The sequence below is a fragment of the Helianthus annuus genome, chromosome 9 (assembly GCF_002127325.2).
Source record: "Helianthus annuus cultivar XRQ/B chromosome 9, HanXRQr2.0-SUNRISE, whole genome shotgun sequence".
Taxonomy (NCBI): Eukaryota; Viridiplantae; Streptophyta; class Magnoliopsida; order Asterales; family Asteraceae; genus Helianthus; species Helianthus annuus.
The window spans coordinates 90,168,403-90,177,394 of NC_035441.2; the positions used below are offsets into that span (position 1 = coordinate 90,168,403).

Genomic DNA, 8,992 nt, shown 5'->3' on the forward strand with positions numbered 1-8,992 from the left:
AAGGTGTCATTTTGGTAATTAATAAGAAATCTCATTAATTCCAATGACATATAAATAGAAGAGTTATGTAATAAGTAGTAAGGCTTGGAAGACTTGTGAAGACTTTTGCTCTCATTTGTACTTTTGGTGATCCAAGTTTAGAGAGAGAAAGTCTAGAGAGAGAAAGTCATTATACATGTGAATCTTGTACCGAACTTGTCATATCTTGCAATGGATTCACGTTTCTAGTACGTTATTGTGTGTTCGGTCACGCACGTTCACGGATTCCGCACGTCGAACGTTCGTTACGCAATCGAACGACGTCAAAACCGGTCCTACAATTGTGTTATATGTTATCGCCATTGTGTTATACGTTATGGTCATTGTGTTTTAGTATGTTGTCCATTGTGTCTTTATTTGTTGTCATTGATTGTGTTTTTGATCTATTTAAATTGTGTTTTATATCATGTCCATTGTGTTATTATCAAAACCTATAACACAATGTTAATTTGGGTTCTATCCATTGCGTTTTTATAAGAACCTAAAACACAATATATGACACAATGAAGATGGTGTTATATCTGGGTTTTCTATAAATTGTGTTATTAGTTCAGGTCATTGTGTTTAATACGTTATTCATTGTGTTTTAATATGTTGTCCATTGTGTTTTAATAATTTGTTCAATTTTTTTATTATCTTTGTTCATTGTGTTTTAGTTTGTTGTGTATTGTGTTTTTAGTTAGTTTTCCATTGTGTCTTCATCAGCTCTCCATTGTGTCTTTTATCTGCTGTCATTAATTGTGTCTTTTATCTGTTGTCATCAATTGTGTTTTTATTTAGTCTGATACTTATTGTGTTATATGTTATCGCCATTGTATTATACGTTATGGTCATTGTGTTTTAGTATTTTGTCCATTGTGTCTTTATATGTTGTCATTGATTGTGTTTTTGATCTACTTTACATTGTGTTTTACATCATGTCCATTGTGTAATATGCAACTGGGTTTTTAATTTTATTTTTTTTTGAAAAATATAACAATATGGTACTCATATTAAAGATAAAAAAAACGCTCGTTTTTATGGTATAATTTTTTTTAAAAACAAATGATGTATAAAAAAGTTACAGACGTTTAAAAATTGGGGGGGGGGGGGGGAATAACATGTGACTTGCATGTGCCTATTCTCTTTCCTCTTGTAGACAAAATTACCCTTTCTATTTAATTCCTCATAGGACACTTGTCACTCTCTGGTGGCTTCTTACCCTTCTTATTTTTAAATACTTTGTATTATAACTCAACCCATATCTATATATATATATATATATATATATATATAGGGAAATGCTAGGGAGAAAACCCTTTATTTTGAGAAAACCTTGGAAACCCATTACTTGGCCAAGATTCATCCACGTGTGCATCAAGAAGCTGATAACTCTTATAGCATATAAGGGTATATGTGTAATTTTATCCTAAAAGATCTTTTCTACTTTGAATTGACCAATATCATTTATTGTCTTTCACATCACTTGTACAACCCCCATTCCTTTTACCTTTTTTTAAACTAATAAAGAAAATTTTCACTTGTTCTTCATCTTCTTAATATCTTCATGTACGAGGTCCACCATTAAAGAACCATGGAGCTTCCTTTTAATAGCACTAAGAAAATGGTGGAGCTTCCTTTGACAAACTCCAACAACACATGAGTTAATGTCACCAGATCATCTGATCCCAAACATGATGAAGCTTGTTCTTGGTGTTATAGAGAGAGAAAGCTAATGTTTTGGAGAGAGAAACAACAATTTTTATCTTGTTCATCTCAGGTGTGTTCATGCTTATTTCGAAGCTGATTTTCGGGTGTGTTCATGCTTCATCTCACGTCGTCATCTTCATCTCGGTTGTGCTCATGCTTGTTGAAAGCTGATTTCTAGAGTGAGAAACAACAATCTTCATCATGTTTATCAAGAACACCAAGAACACACAGAGAGAAGCAAGTTTGAAGATCTTCACCGTGTTCATCACATGGTTCTAGATCCGGTAAGTGTTTTAGAGAGAGAAAGTTATTGTTTTAGAGAGAGAAACAACAATCTCTTGAGTATTTTATTTTAAAAAATCATTTCACACTTGATGTTTTTGTTAAAATGGTTGTTAATAGGTTTTTGTGTAATGGCTGTTTTAGAGATGAAACATGATTTTTTTTGTTAAAATGGTTCTTAAAGGGGTAAATGTTTATGTAATTTGCAGGTTTTTGTTTTTGTGTTAAAAAGTTGTGCTTGGTTTGGTTGCTTGTTTGGGCTTTTGATCTGAATAGTAACTGTTTTTTGTTGGTTTGCTTGCTTTATTTGGGGCTTTTGATCTGAATAGTAACTGCTTTTGTGATGTTATTCGAGAAAAAAGATTTTCTGGCTATGAATGTGTTAATATTTATGTCTAGTTAACGACTTAACGGTTATCTTATCTTTTTGTTATTAGGACGGTGATGGATACAAGGGAAATAAGATCCAATTCTCAGGACCGTTGGTTTCGTCAAACGTGGATTAGATGCTCAAGGATCATGACCATGTTTATGTTATAGCACAACACAACTAACACGTGTTATAGTCTGAACTTATCGGACATGCATGTGTTACATGTGACATGAAACCCATGTACAACGTAACACGTGTTACGTGTGACATGAAAACACATTTTTATAACTTCCCTGGCATACACACACCCACATGTTTACAAACCATTTCAAGACCGACCCAAACAAGCAAGGGTAGCCGCTGAAAAGCTAACGCAGCAAAGGTAGCCGCAGAAAAACTAAGGCAGACTGTCAAATGAAGCTCTACCATTTTCTTAGTGCTATGTATTTTCGTTTACTAGTAATATGTAATGTGAGACTCTTATTGTTTTGTCTAGTACATGATGTTAAAACGGTATGGACTTAACACATTCTGGAAGTCTTAACACACGTTATAAAAGAGGCTTAACACACGTTATATCAGGTATGCTATGTTGTTATTAAGTTACTATTGGAGTTTATGCATCCATTCTGGAAGTCTTAACACACATTATAATAGAGGCTTAACACATATTATACATGTCAGGCGCGTAACACATGTTACAGTATGTATATACAAATCATGGTGTTTTGGAAACCACTAGCTTATACATGACACCATGTTGGGTTAAACCAATTATAATAGAGGCTTAACACATGTTATCCCAGGTATACGGTGTTACAATATTAACTTGTATGTTCCATATTAACTTGTACACGTGTTACGATCAGTATATGCACATCATGGTGTTTTGCAAACCACTTTCATATACATGAATACAAGTCGGGTTATAATGGATGCTTACATGTTATCATATGTATACAAGTGGGGTTACAACAAGATTACGATATTATACAAGTGGGGTTATAACAAGATTACGATATTAACTAAGCTCACCATTAAACTCATCGCCCCCGTCGACTGTTTTCACCCTTGTCACATGTTAAGCAATTACATGTTCCGAAAAGACAAATTGTAACACATGTTAGATCAGTATATACACATCATGGTGTTTTGTATACCACTAGATTATACATGAATACATGTCAGGTTACAAAAATATTATAACAGTAGCTTAACACATGTTATACATTCCAAAATGTGCAAAACAAATGACCCGTTTCATATTATATATTCCAAAATTACCGGTACATGTGTTACCATAAATGGCTATTTTCATATTACACGTTACATACTAACTTGTACATTTATTACTTGCACAAGTTTTACGCTCAGTATCCACATTATCGGATATTTTAAACATCAACAAAAATAAAATAGATATTACTTGTTTTTTTAATTAACAAAAGGTTACACACATTATATATCATTTTAACAGGGGCTTAACACATGTTATACATGAACACATGTCAAGTTACATCATGGTGTTCTGTTACAGCATGAACCACCAACACATGTTATAAATGAACGAAGACTTCTTTCCCAAAGGATGTGACTTATTCAATGTCTCCGCATTAACGTCGCCTACATCCATCCAGCTTGTCAATTGAATATCTTTTATGGATCTGTTTCTGTAAATCAACACACGTTATATATCATTCTAATAGGTGCTTAACACATGTTATGGGTATGTCTCTGTAAATCAAGCAACCCAACAAAAAAACAATTATTGTTAAGATCAAAAGCCCCAAACAAGCAACCAAACCAACAAAAAAACCCATTCAAAATCTCATCCTAAAGTTTTGGATTTATTTAAAATACATGAACATTAACCATTACTAGAATACGCATTAACTTCACCTACATCCATCCAGCTTGTCAATTGAATATTTTTATGGGTTTGTTTCTATAAATCAACACACGTTATATAACATTCTAACAGGGGGCTTAACACATGTTATGGGCCTGAGTCTGTGAATCAAGCAACCCAACAAAAAAACACTTACTGTTCAGATCAAAAACCCAAACAAACAACCCAAACCAACAAAAAAACAGCTACTGTTAAGATCAAAAGCCCCTAACAAGCAACCAAACCAACAAAAAAACCCGTTCAAAATCTCATCCTAAAGTTTTTGATTTATTTAAAATACATTAACATTAACCATTACTAAAACACTTTCAACACACAAAAACATATTAACAACCATTTCAACAAAAAATCAAGTGTGAAATGATATTCCAAGAACACTTACCGGATCTATAATCGTCCGATGAACACGAAGAAGATCTCCAAACATTCATCTTGCCATCGTTCTCTCTCTAAAAGCATTCATCTTGTCATCGTTCTCTTTCTAAAACAACATACTTCAAACTTCTTCTCTCTCACACACTTGTATGTGGGTTCTTGGTGTTATAGATGAACATGATGAAGATTGTTGTTTCTCTCTCTAAAACAAAAAATTCATCTCTCTAAAAACTTTTGTCCTGCCATCATTCTCTCTCTAAAAGATCTGGGATTAGTGTTTGTTGAGATCACTTTTAGATATGGGATTAGTGTTTCTTGGAATCTTGAAGGTAGATATTTGAATTCTGAAATGAGATCATCTTCTTCTTGTTCTTCTTCACGTTTGTGGGGTGGGGGAGGAAAGAGAAAGAGGTAAGAGAAAGAGAAAGAGTTGGTGATTTGATGGTACTGCATAGGGAAGTGGAGTGGGTTGTTTTCAATGGTCAAAAAGCCCCTTTTTCACTACCCAAATTGCCCTTGCAGTTGTACTAGCTTTTGTATAAGAATTATAATTTAAATCTAATAATTACCCAAAAATGGTAGAGCCATTGATCAAACACAATCAATGGATGAGGTTGGGTTTCCAAGGTTTTCTCAAAAAGATGGAGTTTTCCATATAACCCAACCCTATATATATATATATAATATAAGTATCTATGGAAAACCCATTTAACCTAGAAAACTTGGGAAACCTGGATTGTGTGGACAGGATTGATCACATCATCTATTAAAAACACATGATCAAAGGGCAATTTAGTCATTTTGTTCAAACCATCACCTCACCCTTCCCCATCCCATCATTTTATTTATGTCACATCTCTCTCTCTCTCTCTCTCATATATCACTTTTCATCCAACCATTTTCAAAATAATTCATTAGATATTAGAGAGAGAAACATCACCTTTTTATCAAAGCCACCATCAAAGCTACGAGATCTGAATATCGAAGATCGAAGACACCATGTGTTCATGTACTCATCCCTTTCTTTTGAAGCCACCAGATCTGAAAATCGAAGCAGGCTGAAATCGTTTGGTTGCATGAGTTTCTAGAGAGGGAAAATTATTGGAACACTAAGACCAAAAACACACACAAGTGTGCGAGTGAGAAGCAGGTCAGAAATCATTTGGTTCATGGGTTTTAGAGAGAGAAAGTTGTTAGAACACCAAGAACACACACACAATTGTGTGAGAGAGAAGCAGGTCAGAAATCATTTGGTTCATGGGTTTTGGTTAAGAGAAAAAGTTGTTAGAACACAAATAACATACTCACAAGTATGACATGGACTGGTTCCATGTCTTAATGTTATTTATTTGGTAAAAGTTGAATGATTTTGTGTGTGTATGAGTAAAATAGATTTGATAGTTTGTTGGGTATTTTTTTGTTTTAAATGTATTAAAAAAATTTAGAATTGAAATAATGATTGTTGTTGTTGTTGTTGTTGTTATATATTAGTTACCTTTAAAAAGTCCATAATCTAATCGTTGATGATCTCGTTTATTTTATAAAAAAAATTGTGTTTGGTTTGGTTGCTTGTTTGAGACTTTTGATCTGAACTGTAACTGTTTTTGTTAGTTTGGTTGCTTATTTGGGGATTTTGATCTGAATACTAACTGTTTTTTGTGTTATACTAGGCGGTATCACATGTATAGGCATGTTACATGTGTTACCACTCTAGTGTAACACAAGTTACAAACATGTGTTACATATGTGCAAGCCCCTATATGTTGCTTGTTTGGGGCTTTTGTTTATCCTATATGTTATGTGTTACCTTTAGAAACTTCATAATTTATTAAGGGTTTATTTTAAAAATAAAAAGTAGTGTCTTTTTGTGGGATAATTAGATACATATATAGTAACAACGTTACACATGTTATTTATAGTTACCCCAACCCTTTTTTGACACAAAGGGGGCTGCACATATGTAACACATGCTTGTAACTTGTGTTACATTAGAGTGGTAACACATGTATAGCCACATTACACATCTTACATATAGTTGTTACACGTGTTACAACAAAACTTTACACAAGTACACATGTTATAACATTACTGATGTACTTGTTTTGTTCATAGGTGAATGGATGTTTTGTGTTCAAGATGAAGATAGTTATCAAGGAGCAAAGCATATTGCTTGAAGTAACAATGAAGGAATCTTTTTTCACAACATTATGCAGATACATATTAGAATGCCTCTTGTTACTTCAAAACAATGGACAATTCTAACATGTGTAACACATTCTAACATGTTTACGGACCTATTTTTTTAAGGGTGCACCCCCGTAACCAATTCGGTAACCAATGAAACCATCATGTATTACTTGTGTTAAACACTGTTGTTATGCGGTTACTTGGTTTATATTATATGACAGTGATTCCCAACAGCATATACTTATAACTTGTGTTACAAATCACATGTACTAGCATGTTTGGATGTATACACGTTACATATACCAAGTGTTTTTCATACACATATATACCATGTGTGTTTCATACACACATGTAACATGCGTATGACTTGTGGTGCATATACTCATGTTACTTGTGGTGCATATACTCATGTTACATGTATACGTACGTTATTACATTTTTTGCTGGCATAATTAGCTACGTATGTTACATTTCTGCCAGTTGCATTCTACACTGTTTGTGCTATATCTTGTAACATGTGTTACACTTTGACGTAATATATGTTGTTACAGGGAGTTACACATATATACTTAACGTAATAGTGATTTTAAATGCAAAAATGTTTTTTAGATGGACTTCACTTGGATAACACATTTTCATTACCTTTAGAAACTTCATAATTTATTTGGAATATCTCGTTTATTTTACAAATAAAAAAAGTTACTTATATGTAGTAACAACGTTACACATGTTACTTATAGTTACCCCCAATCCCTTTTTTGGACACAAAGGGAGATGCACATATGTAACACATGTTTATAACGTGTGTTATATGTGTTATAGCAAAACTTTACACATGTACACATATTACATAGCAGATTAATAAGTTTAACTACAGGAGATTAACAGTGATGTACTTGTTTTGTTCATAGGTGAATGGATGTTTTATGCTCAAGATGAAGATGGTTATCAAAAAGTGAAGCATAGTTAGATTTTTGTTAACTTATGATTGTTTTTAGTTGGATTTTATTTTTATTTTTTATTTTTTTTTGGGGGGGGGGGATATACTTTTTATGATCTCGTTTATTTTACAAATAAAAAGCCATTTTTTTACTGGCATAATTAGCTACGTGTGTTACATTTCTGCCAGTTGCATTCTAAACTGTTTGTGCTATATCTTGTAACATGTGTTACACTTTGAGGTAATATATGTTGTTACAGGGAGTTACACATATATACTTAACGTAATAGTGATTTTTAATGCAAAAATATTTTTTAGATGAACTTCACTTGGATAACACATTTTCATTACCTTTAGAAACTTCATAATTTATTCGGAATATCTCGTTTATTTTACAAATAAAAAAAGTTACTTATATGTAGTAACAACGTTACACACTATAGAGTGAAATAACATTTCCCATTTTGCTGTAACACATGTTACACACTATAGAGTGAAACAACAGTATTGAACGCTGTTGTAGGTATCGATGTTCTAGGTTTGTTACATCATGTTACACACTATAGAGTGAAACAACATTTCCCATTTTGCCGTAACACGTGTAACCTTTTGTGGGTATCGATGTTGTAGGTTTGTTACATCATGTAACATGTACAGAGAAGTTGGATGATATTGCGTTGACATTGGATTTAAGTGAAATTTCTTGTTCAATCACAATCACTTACGTTGACTTTGGAGTTTAAGGGATACAACCTGTAACATGTGTTACACTGAAGTGTTACATAAGTGTTTCCAATTTACACATGTTACATCTTGTGTAATATGTTATACATGTGTAAACTTTGGTTGTAACACATGTAACAACTATATGTAACATGTGTAGCGTGGCTATACATGTGTTACATATGCGTAGCCCATTTTTGTATCTAAGAAATGGTTGGTGTAACTATAAGTAACATGTGTAACATTGTTACAACATATGTAGCTAATTATGCCAGCAAAAAAACATAACTTTTTATTTATAAGATAAACGAGATCATCCGTCTTCATCCAAAAACATGGCCTTCACAATACATTACAATAAAACTTAAACGTAACAAAAATGTTTATACAGACTTAAATATATACAAATGATCCAAAAATGATCATACATGTGTTACCCTCTAGTGTAACATAAGTTACAAACATGTCTTACATA

At 32.9% G+C, this 8,992-nt stretch overlaps 1 long non-coding RNA gene across 1 annotated transcript; it reads left to right on the forward strand.

Annotated features, from left to right (window-relative positions):
* Positions 1 to 5,389: 5,389 nt before the first annotated feature.
* Positions 5,390 to 7,034, forward strand: LOC110874338. The gene is made up of 2 exons (XR_002555855.1): positions 5,390 to 5,905; positions 6,780 to 7,034. It is a non-coding gene; the product is annotated as an uncharacterized LOC110874338 (long non-coding RNA).
* The last annotated feature ends 1,958 nt before the right edge of the window (positions 7,035 to 8,992 follow it).